The sequence below is a fragment of the Adiantum capillus-veneris genome, chromosome 14 (genome assembly GCF_014529385.1).
Source record: "Adiantum capillus-veneris isolate H3 chromosome 14, ASM1452938v2, whole genome shotgun sequence".
Taxonomy (NCBI): domain Eukaryota; kingdom Viridiplantae; phylum Streptophyta; class Polypodiopsida; order Polypodiales; family Pteridaceae; genus Adiantum; species Adiantum capillus-veneris.
Window position 1 is genome coordinate 143,873,350 of NC_140944.1, and position 13,892 is coordinate 143,887,241.

Here is a 13,892-nt window from a genome sequence, read left to right on the forward strand (position 1 = left end):
CTACACCGCCTCATGCGTCAGAAATATGCAAAGGGTATACCAGAATACTCCTAGCACCTTTGGCTATCACCAATGATCCCCTATGCATCTCAAAAGTGACATGCCCGTCACATGCATACTCTCTAGCATTTGTCCTCATAGTAGCATTATGCATCTGCCTCTTCCGTTGCCTCATACCCAGAAGCAACAACGTCTAATGTGCCTTGTGTGACCACAACGCCAACAACGGAAGTATCGGCAAGAACGAGATCGCCGTCTCTCAAAAGTCACCATAGTGGACTCACTATCACACATATCTGCAACCATAAGTGAATGGCCCAAGAATCAAAGTATGGCAAGAAAACCTGTGAAACTTGTGACTAGCAAAGTCTGTAGCCACACAAGCATACGTAATCCTTGTAGAGTGCGCAGGTGATGGAGAAGGTAGGAAAGAAGACTATGCACACACACCAACACACATCGAGACACACACACACAATCGTTACCTTGCAGCAGCCATTCAACATGCTACTCTTCTCTACTTCTCTTTGAACTATTATCCAAAGTATATATACAACATAGTATAGTCAGTGTCCGGCCGCCCATAGCACAATGGACATATTCTTTAACACTCCCCCTCAAGCTCAGAGTGAGCTTGCATATGATGGATTCCCAATGCTTCACGAAAGTAGCAAAACTTCTCCTCTCCAAGAGTTTTTGTGAATATATCCGCAACTTGATCATTTGTCTTCACATACACCAAATCAATCTCATTTGCCAAAACTTTTTATCTAATGAAGTGATAATGTACCTCAATGTGTTTAGTGCGAGCATGGTAGACTGGATTCTTTGCCAACATGATGCTGCTAATATTGTCACAATATATAATGACGTTGTCAAGATAGTCAAAACCAAAGTCTACCATAAGTACTCTCAACCATGACTCTTCACATGCTGCCAAAGCTGCTCCACGATATTCAGCTTCTGTACTTGATAATGCTACAGTTGATTGCTTCTTGCTACTCCAACTTATCATACCATTTCCAATGGAAAATGCATAACCACTTGTAGATCTTCTATCCATAAAATTGGTATTTAGATAGTGGTGCCACAAATCATATGACATATCATGGTGAATGGTTTGACAGAAAAGAGAAATTAGAAGAGGATGAGTTTGTCGCTACAGGTGATGATACTATGCATCGGATTACGCATGTTGGTTCAGTTCCATTGCTAGAAAAAGACGGGACATACAACACATTGGGAGATGTTCTATATGTGCCTTCAATCACAAAGAATTTAGCATCAATTGGACAGATGACAGATCAAGGGTTGCAAGTCCGTTTTAATCGTTATGGCTGCTTCAAAGAGGAGTTTCACAAAGGTAGACCATGCAAGATATTGGCACGTGGAAGAAAGAAAGGTCGCTTGTTCTCATTGGAAGCTGGAGATCCATGTTTACACAGTGGTATGTATGCAAACAAATCAGTCACTCAAGATGATTGGGCAGAGTTATGGCATAAGAGGATTGGTCATGTCAATTTTAGAAGACTAAAGCATATGCAATCAAATCAAATTGTACGTGGATTACCAAAGTTTGGCAGATTGAATTTTGATCATGTTTGTGAAGCTTGTCAATTTGGAAAGCAATCTTGTTTACCATTTCCAAAGAGGGGGAGAATTAGCCAGAGTCCTTTGGAAATTGTTCATTTAGATATTTGGGGACCTTGTGATCATGCTACACCAAACGGTTGTCGATATTTTATCACATTCACGGATGATTACAGCAGAATGACATGGGTTTACTTTCTAAAGGCAAAGTCAGAGGCATTTGAGGTATTCTTGGAGTTCAAAGTTATGGTTGAAAAAGAGAATGGTTGTCAAATTAAATGCCTACGTACAGATGGAGAGGGAGAGTATATGTCACACAGTTTTGATGATGACTTACGTGAACAAGGCATAAGAAGACAGATTACTTGCAGATACACACCACAACAAAATGGAGTTGCTGAGAGAAAGAATAGAGTCATAGCAGAGATTGCAAGAGCCATGATGAATGAGATGAATATGCCATTAACATATTGGGCTGAAGCATTTCATACAGCAGTACACATTATGAATCGAACACAACAGCTGCCGTTCATGAAATTTCACCTTATGAGAGACTTTATGGGATCAAGCCAACAGTTTCCTACATGAAAGTTTTTGGATGTGTTTGCTATGTTCATGTGCCAAATGAAGTAAGAAAGAAGATGGAGCCAAAGGCAGTGAAGTGTATATTCTTGGGCTATCCAGTTGAAAAGAAAGGTTACAAGTGCTATGATCCTACAACAAGACAAGTTTATGTCAGTAGAGATGTCAGATTTTGTGAGCATGAACCATGGTATAAACCAAAGCTAGTGATGATAGAAGATGAGTATGAAGAGCAAGAGAATGTGCGTCATGTTGTTGATAAGCCGGGACCATCAACAAGAACTATTTCAGGACCACATATGGAAGAGGAGAGTACAGGAAGTGTCAACCCGTGGAGTGGTCGTTTGCGAGATAAGAAGCAAGACGAGAAAGGCAAGAAGAAAGTGGTTGAATAGAGTTCTGGAGATGAAAGTCTCAATGAAGAGCATGGTTTACCACATTTGAGGACACCTGGCAGTAAGCATATTGAAAAATATGTACCCCTATATGCAAGAGTTGAAGAGAAGAGTGCACCACAGTTGAGAAGATCAGAGAGGGTGCATTATCCAATTGACAGATTGACATACAACGGTTACATGCGTACACATTATGCATACATTGTTTCACGTGTGCAACATAAAGAGCCTACATGTTGTCAAGAGGCAATTGGAAAATCAGAATGGGAGTTAGCTATGGATGATGAGATGGATCCTCTTGTGAAGAATGACACTTGGGATTTGGTTCGCTTGCCAAGTGGAAAGAAAGCAATTGGTTCAAAATGGGTATACAAAGTCAAGTGCAAGTCAGATGGTAGTGTGGAAAGATACAAAGCGAGGCTTGTTGCTAAAGGTTATGCACAAAAAAAAGGTCTTGATTATGATGAGACATTTAGTCCAGTTGCAAAGATGACAACAGTCAGATTGGTGATAGCAATGGCAAGTATGTTCGGTTGGAAGTTACGGCAAATGGATGTCGATAATGCATTCTTGAATGGTGACTTGGAAGAAGAAGTTTATATGATACAGCCAGAGGGTTATCAACATCCAGAGTTTCCATATTATGTGTGTAAGTTGAAAAAAGCATTGTATGGTTTGAAGCAAGCATCTAGAGCTTGGTGTGAAGAGATAACCAGATTCTTGAAGAAGATTGGATTTAAACAGTCTACTGCTGAGTACTCATTGTTTTTGAAGCATGTTGATGGACAGATCGTCGTCGTTGTTATCTATGTTGATGACTTGATTCTCACTGGAAGTCACGATGAGCAAATTCTGCATGTCAAGAAGAGTTTGTTGAGAGAATTCAACATGAAGGACCTTGGTGAGTTGAGATACTTCTTGGGAATTGAAATTGTCAACACTTTATCAGGAATTTGGATGATACAAAGACAATACGCGTTGGATATGCTTGAGAAGTATGGAATGACAGCGTGCAAACCGGTCGATACACCTCTTGATCAAAATGTGAAGTTATTTGATGATGGACATTACATTGAGGATGTCACTATGTACCGCAAGATGGTTGGAAGCCTTATTTACTTGACAATAACAAGGCCAGATTTGAGTTATGCAGTGGGTGTTGTGAGTCAATTCATGCAAAAGTCATCTTGATGCAGTGAGACGGATTATGAGATATGTGAAAGCCACTGTCAGTTATGGAATGTTTTATGAAAAGAATGGGAAGCCTTGTCTTTATGGTTACACATATGCAGATTGGGCAGGAATCATCTGTATGATGTGGCTCCACCATGCTTCCAACAACATGCTCCATAGGAAATAAATGTCCACTTGATCTATTGTCATCTATATTTTGATCATGAGGATTGTATCCAACAAAGTTTCCTCCATGTCTGCCATAACCTTGGCCTCTTCCACCACGATCACGATTTTGATTTAGCCTTGTGTAACATTCTCTTTCAAAGTGACTATAAATGCCACATCTGTTACAATATCCATCTCTTTGAGGATGTACAAATCGTCCACCTCTTCATCCACGAGGTCGGGCTCTCCCCCTACCTGTTTGGCTGTAATCATTGTAACTTTGACTTTGTTGGTTTTGCCATTGACTTCTTCCAGCATTGTTTCCATGACCATAGTTTCCTCTTCCATCTCTATTGTTTCCACGACCTCTAGTGTAAAATACATAATCTCTGGAATTGTTATTTGATGTAGAAGGACCTGACTTGCCTAACTTCACCTCTTCTTGCAAACAAGGTTTACTAACTCTTCAAAATCAGGCATGTGTCCTCAAACAGATATAGATGTATCCAATGACTTGTATTCCGGTCCCAAACCATTCAATGTCACTGAAACTAAGTCATCATCTGGAACTTCAACATTAATGCTCGCAAGATCTTCCTGTATTTGCTTTATCTCTATCACATAATCTGATATGGATCTATTTCCTCTCCATACACAATGTAACCTTTGCTTCAAGTGAACTTTTCGTGGTTCTGTATTGGAGCTGTTCATTCTTGATAGTATCTCCCATGCTTCCTTTGGAGATTGAGCCTTCTTCACATGTGGTATAAAGAAGTCACTAATGCATAGTGAAATCCAACGCATCACTTTCCTTGAATTCTCGATCCACTTCTTGTAAGCTTCTATTCTTGCTTGCCATGTTTTATGTGGTTCAACATTCTCTCTGTTTGGTTCCAAACCAACCTCGGGACACTCTTGTTCACCTGTAATGTAATCCCATAAACCTTTGCCCATGATAAAGTTATCCATCCTGTAAGACCATATGCTGTAGTTCTCTATGGTCAGCTTCTCTCCAACAATGTGTGTGACTTGAGTTGAACTTTCTACCATCTTCACTCTCTTAATTTCTTCCAAAGGATTTTGACAAAATTTCGGCAGAGTTTCGTTTGTATTTGGACAATATCTTAAGTGACAATCTCAACCAAAGTGCTCATAAACATTGACAGAAAATCTCTCACTGCCAAGGGAAAATCCACTGACTCACTTTGCCACAGACTGACTCAATGCTATGCATAAATACTCTAAAACAATGTCCACATGGACCTGTATGCAAATGCAATCCATACGTTGTCATGTACCACATATCCATACATCCACCTTCTTCCCATAGTCGTAAACGATATATGAGGTCTTTCGCGGAGCCAGTCGGGGGTTCGCTCCAGTACCTAATCCACCTTGCCAAGGTACCAAAGCTCCCAAGGCAAGGCTTCAAAAAACCTCACTCGACCCTCACAAAGGCTGCAGTTTTCCAAAATACATTAACCGCATATCCATACATAACCACAAAGTACTCAATCCGACAATATAACCGCCTCAACTTCTTCCCACAACCTTTCATACATAGGCGACTGTCCATAACGGACCCACAACAACCAAACATAATCTTTGATAACACAATATCATGATGCAAAAGCTCTATGTCGCTCTCCAAAACCTGTGTAAATGCTGAATTCTTCACCTGTAACTTGTAAATCTACTGCCGAGTGCAAAACTAGAAATCTCTTATGCTTGTGTGAGCTAGCTGTTTGCTGTAGAAAATTGTAGATTTTGGAAAATCTGAGTATGCCAATGCGTCCGGAATGCCCAAAAACATAAAGATAGACTCCTGGATCACTGTATTCCGAGTTCGGGTGAGGAAGTTAGGACCAAAAAACCTCTCTTTTATGTTGTTTTCCAGAGCTGCGGAAATCTATGTATTGACTGTAGCTCCTTAAACTGAGCTCTGATACCACTTTGTAGAGTGCGCAGGTGATGGAGAAGGTAGGACAGAAGACTATGCACACACACCAACACACATCGAGACACACACACACACAATCGTTACCCTGCAGAGCAGCCATTCAACATGCTGCTCTTCTCTACTTCTCTTTGAACTATTATCCAAAGTATATTTACAACATAGTATAGTCAGTGTCCGGCCGCCCATAGCACAATGGATATATTCTTTAACATCATATTCTTTAACAATCCTCACTCCTACGAGAGTGGGTACAAGAACACCAAACTATGTCCAAACTGACAAAACCTGTCAATGTGAGAGCCAAGCTCAATCACAAACTATGGCGAGTAAAATCCACCCACTATCCCACAAAAGCATACACAAAGCAAAAGCTCAAGACACTTGATGTGTCGAAACTGGTATGCAAGCCAAAATACTGCAAAAGATGTCCTCAATTGCAAATGGCAACACTTGCGGGGTACTAGACTCAACCTGAGCTGGGAGACAAAGCTGGAAGCTCCAAATGGCCAAGCACTCACAGCTCAAGACAAAAAATGCAGAGTGAAACACGCTTGCGATGTACCACCCAAAAGGGAAAACACTGCACACAAATCGTAAGTGCTACAAGCAATCGCAATCTCAATCACACCAACGATGTGCATAAAACTACCGAGAAAATTTCACCAGAGTTTCGTCAGCAAAACGGCTACAAAACCAGTAACCAAAGTGACTGCACGCTCAAAACCATGAGTAACCAAAGTGCATCAAACCACACTCCAAATGCATGCACCAATCTCCACACTTTGCAAACACGTGCAAATCTATTACACAAATACCTGCTCTACCTGTGACTGCCAAAAAAACATGCTCGAGGCATACATTGCCGAGCTCAAGCTGCAATCACATGAGTCTCCATGAGTATCAAATTACATAAGGCATACATCGTGTCCTCAAATTTTCGAACACCCTGCAGCCGGTCAGCCCATATCTTCCAAACCTTTCAGAATTTGCAGAAACTTCCTTTTGCAAAATTGTAGAACACGCAAAATCGGTCGAGAGTGGAGGGAATGGATCTGAAATGTATTGCTTTTTCAGGTCAAAACATATTTGTAATACAAATATGCAACTGTGTACCCTAGACGTGCAGGCTGTCTGAGTGATGTATCTCAAAATTGGTAAAGATTTTGAGAAAACTTTCTTCTGCAAAGTTGAAGAGGACAAAAAACCAATCAAGAATCGAGGGAATTGGCTTGAATGAAGAAATTTTGATAGGCCAAAATAGATATGCAAAAACGTGCTGTAGCTTTTGCTATTTCTCTGCCTGCTTCCCCATTGAGCTCCAATGGTGCTCCCAATCCCTGAGCTCTGATACCAATTGTGAGTGCGCAAATCGGTGTGCGGAGAGAGAGAGAGAGAGAGAGAGAGAGTACACAAGATGTGGATGGAGCTCCCAAATCTCACTGTATGAGCACAATGTGAGAATGAGTGAGAGCTCTTTATTCTTTGTATGTATAAGAATAAGGAGATAAATGTGAGCGGACAGACACTAGCAGACATACACGGGCAAAGCACGGTGAGGCACACCGCCTCTACCTAACATTGTGATACCAGATGAAGGAGAGGAGCCGGGAGGACAACGAAAGCGGAAGATGCACACACACACTCACCACCATAGCCACACACACATGTTGGAGGGGGAGACCCAAGACGTATTGTGCATCCCCTTTCTTTCTTCTCTATCTTATGCACTAAGGCACAATACTCATTGTACTTAGTGTTAGTGTCTCGCACAAGTGTATAGTTGTACACTTAGGGTTAGTAGCAGTTATTATTAGTGGGCGGTCGGTCACATGGCCATTAAACCTAACAATAGCATGTACCCCAAAACATGAATGCAAGAGCTCATGGCCATTAAACCTAACAATAGCATGTACCCCAAAACATGAATGCAAGAGCTCATGGCCATTAAACCTAACAATAGCATGTACCCCAAAACATGAATGCAAGAGCTCATGAGTTAGCATAATAGGTGTTCACAAAAGGATGTGCATTAGAGAGCCAAGATATCTTGGAAGGGAGTCCTTGAAGAAGAGCACGTGTTGCAAATGGGTTTTGCAAGAAAGGGATTGGCATCTCAATAAAGGCATGCGATCACACGAAGGGCTACAAGATATGTCTTGATTGAAGAGTACGTTTATCACAAGGGGACTGATGGTTTATGAGAAGAGTTGGTGAAATTTTTAATTGCTTAAAAGCTTTGCCATGAGGAAGGATGGGGATGTCATTTTCGGGTGGAAATTACAAGGAGGAAAGTATTGATTGCTCAGCTTATGTAGCCAAGTATAAATACAGATGTTGTGCATTGATGTAGGAGCTGTCATGATTGCCAAATGTATCAAAAGAGAAAGTTGATCCTTGAGCATTTGAGGCATATTGTAAGCTATGGACCTTTTGGTCCTCTTCTAGGCACAAAGAATGGGACGCACTACATACTTAGTGCAGTGGATTATATAGCGACACGGTCAGAACAAAAGGCTAGTAGAGGAGCTACAAGCAAAGATGTATGCAACTTTATCTTTGCTTGCAATGTTGTAGATTTGGAGTGCCATTGGAGCTTGTAAGCGATTGAAGAAAAGAGTCTAGAAATGATGTTATCACTAAATTGGTGGAGAAATTTGAGATTGAACACAGGTATGCTACTCCTTACCATCAACAATGCAATGGGTTGGTAGAGGCATTCAATGGAGTTCTACAAAATATATTGTTCAAGCTTGTGGAAGAGCATCCAAAATATTGTGATATGTATTTGGAGAGGGCATGTGGGCATGTAGAGTGACTCGAAAATCAGTCATATGTTTCATTCCATTCCATTTTGTTTATGGAAAAAATATGTTATGCTAGTTAATGCGATGCTTCCTTCATTGAAGTTCATTTTGAAGCATAGTTTGATTGAGAAGGAGCACATAAAGGAGAGATTGGCATCTATGCATAGCCTCTTGTTGGATAGGGAAAGTTCTATTAGGTACTATGAGGACTTGGAAAAAAAGAAGGGGACACATTTTATATTTGGTGCTACTATGACACACACGAGGAGGCTTGTTTTGGGCATGTGACACAACCGCACCACCACAAGTGAGAACCCTCTCTAGTTTGGAAGTTTACGCTTTGACCTCACTGCTTACATAATTAGAAGACTCTCTCCCATTTTATAGAAGAAGCCTTTGCTGCACATTTTGTATCCAATTGATATCCAACTTTTGCATCCACTCACTAGCCACATTTCTAGTCCACTTTGTACTCATTTGCATTATTAGTCTAGTCATGATTTGCCATTTTTATTAGTATGAACTTCTCTCTTTAATCTCTTGTCACTAAAACACTAATCACATAATGAATGGTTCATTAGCGTGTCTGCCATAGCGCAATTTCCCTTTCAGTTAGCTGATCAACTTCATCTTCTAGATACTTTAGGCACACCTTGTGGGGTTTTTTCATTCTAGGGCCTGTACTTTTCATTGATTTTTGAATACCCCTGGCAAAGATGTCCCAAGATTTAGGGTTTGCCTTTGTTGACATCTCTATTGAGCTTCCTCAAAGCTTTTTTGGATAGGCTTTTAAGGAGAAGGTCTTTGAAGAGGTGATCACCCGTGATAAGTAGCTTCTTCGATCCTTTAGGGTGTTGCCCTTTCCCTTTAGCTTCTCTGAGATTTATGCAAAGCAACAGGTGATATGGAAGGCATTGAGAGGTCACCATCTTCATCTTAAGAAGCAAAAAAATCTAGTTAGCTTGGTGAGAATAGTAGCACTTGTCAAGCCGAGAAGTCGTGCGGACATATTGCAGACTAGTGTACGTAAAGCGAGGCATGCTATTCCATAAGCGAGATGTCTATTTTCTGTCTTGAAGTGATGTGCATAAGTGGAAGTAGTTGCCCCACTCTTGTTACATCCATGTTTGGCATGATGGTGTTGTCCCTAGTGTTCAGTAATCAAGTCCCTCTAGTCCAACGTGAGTCCTAAGCTGTTGTATGATCACCCCCCCTGTATGAGGCGTTGGAGTTGATTCATCTTGTCGAGTCCATTCTCAGCCCAAAATTGTAAAAAGATGGGCAATATATTCCAACTCACTCTCTTTGAGTGAGTGTTACTGTTAAAAAAATGAGTGCAAAAGTGAAGAGAATTATTTTGGTTCTTTAAACCTCAAGATTTAGCATTAAATCCCAAAGCTTGTCTTTTCTCTCATGTGAAACATAGATGTACCATCAGTTTGATGACAATAACATATAGAAACATTGCCAAAACAATTGTCCTTTATAGTGGAAAAAGTGTATGAAAGAGCTTATGGTGGATAAAGTAATGTGGCATTCATGGTAGTGTGAGCACCATGAATAAGTAAGCATTCATGGTAGTGTGAGCACCATGGCATCAATTAACAAGTAAATTAGATATAGTGAGAGAGCACAATGTGGAAATGATAATAACTTGCTTTGTTTATTAGAAATATGAGAGACTACAAGTTTAGCAAGATGACCTTATATAGGCACAAGATGGGAGGTGGTAATGAATGCAGGAAAGTGATAGGCACCACATGTGCAAAAAGGTCAAGTAGCATGTGACTATAATTGTGTAGCGTGTGTGCATAGTAAAGAAGCATGTGTTACGGAAATCTATGTAGTAGTATGCATGCATGCACATAAGGGTTTAGGGGTTGGTCATATATTACGAGTCTTACGATACATTGAGCGAAATTTACCGAGCGAATGGTAAAACTGAGCAAGAACCACCAGAAAGAATGCAATTGAACACTACCCTATGTCCGTGCTTAGGGGAGGGATCTATGGTTGCAACACATCGAGTGTCTGGTTTAATTAAATAATTTTTGTTCAAACTCTACCATATGAGTTGACAATGGGTCACTCTACTAGCACAAATGTAGCCACACCACTTACTAACACTCTCTCTTCTTGATTTTTCATGGAGCTATGACAATCAAACATCACATACATTCCCTATGACTCTCCTCCAAGGCTCTTATGGTCATAATATTGTACCACTGCTATGTACTAGTGCTTTTTGAAAAAATCATCTTTAAGATATTATCTCTAGCTTAAAAGTCAAAAGCCAAACTAGATTTCGATAAGAAAATTGGTTTTAAAGATGAATGAAATTAAATTTATACTCTTTTTCTCGATAACTGAAAAGTAGTTGCACTAGATGGTTGTGTGCCAACCCGATGAGGCTTCTCTCTCTCTCTCTCTCTCTCTCTCTCTAAAAAACAAAGTCACTCTATTGTGGAGACATCCTGGTATACATGAGAGGAGACATGAGTAGGTACCCAATAATATATGTGGGACTTACTGGTAGAAACAGATGCCAAAAAACATTATTAAACCCCACTCTGGATCAATTAGTCTAAACCACATTATACCATTGGTTTAATACAAATTATTAACTTGAAGCACACTCATCATCTATGAAGAGATGCCATCTTCGAGGCCTATCTTTTGGATGACCATCGTAACATGGGTCCAATGTCATGCGTCTCACCTCCGCCTCAACGTATTCAGGTAATGCACTTCAATGAAACAAAATACACACAAAATTTCAATCCAACAGAACATCCATGGCCCATAAATTCATATGCAAAAAAACCTACAAGTGGTAATAGCAATGTTTATCGATGAACCATACAATGTTTTGAAAGACGACAAAAAGATAATCAACCATAAATGTTCGCTAACATAAGCCAAATGAAAGAAAAACATCATGAATGTCTTGTGGCAAGTCGAGAATGGGAATCTCATAAATCATCAAAAGGGTTCCCACCCACGGGTCGATCTACATCGTCCACCACATCTATGGATGTGGTCCAACGTCCTCTCTTCCTCGCTTCCTTGGTCGAAGCAAGGGCTGCAAGCAAGCAGACACAAGTGCCTCGTCAAAATCTAGAGATGCACATGCACGACCAAAGACCAAACAACCTGTCAAAACAGGAGCTGTCCCACATCCAAACTCAAGGCATAACCCCCTAGGACAACACAACAACTCAATAAAACATGCCACAAAAGTATGGCGTTTTTGTGCAGACCCTCTCCATGGCAATCCAGAATCCATAAGGACTTGACCTGAATCTGGCAAATAGTGGCACATAGTGCTATCCATGGCACTCATCCCTAGTGCATGAAAGAAAGAAGCACTCTCTACAATGTAAAGTGGTGGGGGTGGTCCGTGTCTGTGGATCAAGAACATAATAGAAGTGTCACACTACAAGAAAACAGAAAATCAAGTTTAAAAACTGCACATTCTTGCTTCCTTACCATGAAATTATAAATGTAGAGATAAAGATCACCTCTTATCGCTCGCCGTATGACTCTACATATCCATAAGGTGCATGCTGCAAAACCACCACACGTCGATGAATAATCAACTCCGATGCCCTGCAAAATCGCTCAACCCAAAAGATTGTGTCTCCTACAAGCACAAAAGCCATCAATGACTAAAATTAAACATGTTAATGACAATATCAAGATCTGTGATCGACTTTTTTACCTGCAAGAGGTGCCATCACAAGTAGCCATCCCGAGTCTGCCAAGGTACTATGGCTCAAGTGAATAGCTGATTGTACATGATCCTCTGTACATGTATCCCACGAAGGTCAAGGTGATGGTGAGTGTAGAAAGCCTCCAAAAGGCAAGTCAACAAAGACAAAGTCAGTTTCCCATGACACTGATCTAGCACTCCTCCGATATGTAATCTCTGAATATCAAACTCTAGTCATATGCTCATGTATAGATATCAATGATTTAGATTGCACACCACTACGAAAATCCCCAGCAATCGCAACATAGTCACCAAGCAAAGCAACACACTTAGTACCCCCACTCACTACAAGAACAAACACATTATCTACATAAATATGAGTAATATAATAGAGCTGCAACAACAAGACTCCCAAAAAAAAAAAAGATTTTACCCAAGATCGACGACAGATCATCAATAACATGGTATGCAGTAGCAGATGCGTCTGATCCTTATCCAAAAAGCTTGATGCTTAATTTTAGAAATAAGTGTCAAAATAATAAAAATTTCCAAAATTAGCAAAGTTTAGGACACAAAGAAAGTGAGAATGACTCCAACTCACAAGTTCGAACAAGTGGACGAGATGGCAGAGGATGAGAAGATGGATCTGCAACATCTTTGGATTTGGGCAGTGGAGGATTCGTAGATGCGGCTCCTCTAAACTGCACATTATGCAATTCTCTCTCTCTAGCAAGGACATGGCCTCTATCCATGTTGATCCACCAAGGGCAATGCTCAAGCTCCCACTGTGAGAGTTGATGCATGATCGATGGATAGATGCATCCCTCACTGCTCTCAATGTGAGTCCAAGAACGTGCAAGCACAGGTGTCGTAGCAATGTGATGCATGGCTAAGAGGTGAGCAAAGTATCTACAAAAGCCAACAAATAATTTTTCTAAACTCAAACAAGAATCTATATGCAACATTAGTTGAAGCACATATTATGATACAAAAATAGTCAAATCATTATCTATATGTAAACTAGTCGTTGAGAAGCCATGTGACAATAGTCAATCCTCTTTAAGGCTTGCAACTCTACGTCCTTCATTTTTCTTTGCAAAGACACCTCTAGAGGGGATAAAAATTTTATTCCCTCCACCATAATCTCGGTGTAGTACATATCCATGGTGCACGAGGGAGGAATATCAATCCCTCCAGGCACATCCACATAGTCAATAAGAAGTTTCTTAGATTTATCTAAGATCCTTTGCAAAGCTCCCTCTCATTTTAGCCACCTTTCATATCAAGCATGAAAAAGAAAAATCAAGCTTCTTACTAATATTTACAAGTTCTTTCATAAACAAGTTGCACAAGATGCTCACCCTCGAAACTTGTGGTCTCCTTTCACAATGCAATAAGCGGCACGAGTAATCTTGCTTGTCTCTAATAAGGACACCCATAAGTTTTTATTTTCTATGGAAGCATCATGTAGAGAAATCAAGTTAAGTTTCTCTAGAGTGACCCAATTA

The 13,892-nt window shown here is 40.4% G+C and overlaps 1 long non-coding RNA gene across 1 annotated transcript; it reads right to left on the reverse strand.

Annotated features, from left to right (window-relative positions):
* Positions 1 to 11,760: 11,760 nt before the first annotated feature.
* LOC147443287 (uncharacterized) lies at positions 11,761 to 12,483 on the reverse strand. The gene is made up of 3 exons (XR_015190244.1): positions 12,394 to 12,483; positions 12,194 to 12,315; positions 11,761 to 12,108 (listed from the first exon to the last, which is right to left on the reverse strand). It is a non-coding gene; the product is annotated as an uncharacterized LOC147443287 (long non-coding RNA).
* Positions 12,484 to 13,892: the final 1,409 nt, after the last annotated feature.